The following is a 1,368-nucleotide window of genomic DNA, read 5'->3' as shown; positions in this document are numbered from 1 at the left end:
TGGATCACAATTGAATCTACCCCAGAGTTACATCAAGTTTAAACACAGCACTTAATACCCAAATGGAGGTCTTTTCTTCATCTTGACACGAGGCAAGTTCTCAGCAATCTTAGTTCCTGGGGAGACAAGGCTTAGCAACGCCATAAGATACATTGCCAGTCCCTTCATGAATTTATCCTCTGTCTGTAGAACAGTCCTAGAACCCCTGAACACATTAGCAAAGCCCTCTCCCAGGATTTCTGTAAACATACAACAAGAAAATCCTTCTTCAGGGCTTCTGAACCAACAGAAAGGCTCCCAGACCCCTGCAACAACAGCACTGTCCTTCACCAGTGGACAGTATTCATTCTGTCTGCCGGACAGTCTCCAGACCCCTGCAACAACAGTACTGTCCCTCACCAGTGGACAGTATTCACTCTCAGTACTGTCCCTCACCAGTGGACAGTATTCACTCTCTGTCTGCAGGACAGTCTCAGGCCTTCTTAACCAAATGCCAGGTTCCAGGACTTCTTCAACAGGACAGTCTTTCACCAGTGGACAAATCTGGCAAAATAACATCAAAACAGACAGACAAAGTACCAGCAAAACAGCCATGTCTCCCCAGTCCTTGGCAGCTCAGGGGGCAGGTCTCAAAAGTCCAGGGCAATTCAAAGCGGCCACCAGCAATCTCTTAGTCTCTCTCCCTCCACGAGGTGCTGCTTCCGAAAAGAACTTCCGCCTCTCTCTAGTGTCTCTCCAAATCTACATCACCAGCTCCTCCCAGTCAGGACTTTCTTTTCACATCAAAAAGTCCATCCCACAGGTGGGATTAACAAGCTCTGGGTTTTAATACAATCAATTTGAAAACCAAGCCAATACAGGGGAATCTTTAATTGCCATTACTATCACAATACGTCAGGAAGTGTTGATGATTTAAAAAGAAAAGATATCAATTTTTTTAAAGTAAGTGTCATGCTTCAAAGCTGGTTAGTCATAGAACAAAGGCTAGAACTTGTATCTCTTTGACTTTCAACTCAGAGAGCTGTTCAGTACATGATACTGTTGTGTCTATATGTGCCTAAGGATCTGGGGACACATCCAGATCTTGGCAAATTAAGGGGAACACATCATACTGATCATGATTAAAAATGATGATGGCAAGGCTGCTAGGTCATTGCATGATGGGGGGTAGGGGGAGAAGAGTGCCAGGAAGGAAAGTGAAGAAATAAGGGAGTTGGGGGGAGATCATATGTACTGTTTAGGGGAGTTGTTCTAGGCCGGGGGCTTAGAGAGTAACCATAAAAAATCAAAGGAAGATAAGGAGGTGGTGAACTAACCACAAATATGCAGCTGATCCCAGCTATCCCTTTACAAAGTTGCATGACTGAA

At 44.7% G+C, this 1,368-nt stretch overlaps 1 protein-coding gene across 1 annotated transcript in view; it reads right to left on the bottom strand.

Annotated features, from left to right (window-relative positions):
• NR2E3 (nuclear receptor subfamily 2 group E member 3) overlaps positions 1–1,023 on the bottom strand; it is a 38,747-nt gene extending 37,724 nt beyond the window's left edge. The window contains exon 1 of the mRNA XM_069067283.1: positions 59–1,023. The gene's annotated coding sequence lies outside the window, so the exon portion shown is untranslated. The remainder of the gene's footprint in view (positions 1–58) is intronic.
• Positions 1,024–1,368: the final 345 nt, after the last annotated feature.

This window comes from Petaurus breviceps, unplaced genomic scaffold, assembly GCF_028583685.1.
Source record: "Petaurus breviceps papuanus isolate PSGF00001 unplaced genomic scaffold, PetGlider_PUasm1.0 90740, whole genome shotgun sequence".
Lineage (NCBI taxonomy): Eukaryota > Metazoa > Chordata > Mammalia > Diprotodontia > Petauridae > Petaurus > Petaurus breviceps.
The sequence above is the reverse complement of the archived record's forward strand: the minus strand, read 5'-3'. Positions and strand labels throughout refer to the sequence as shown.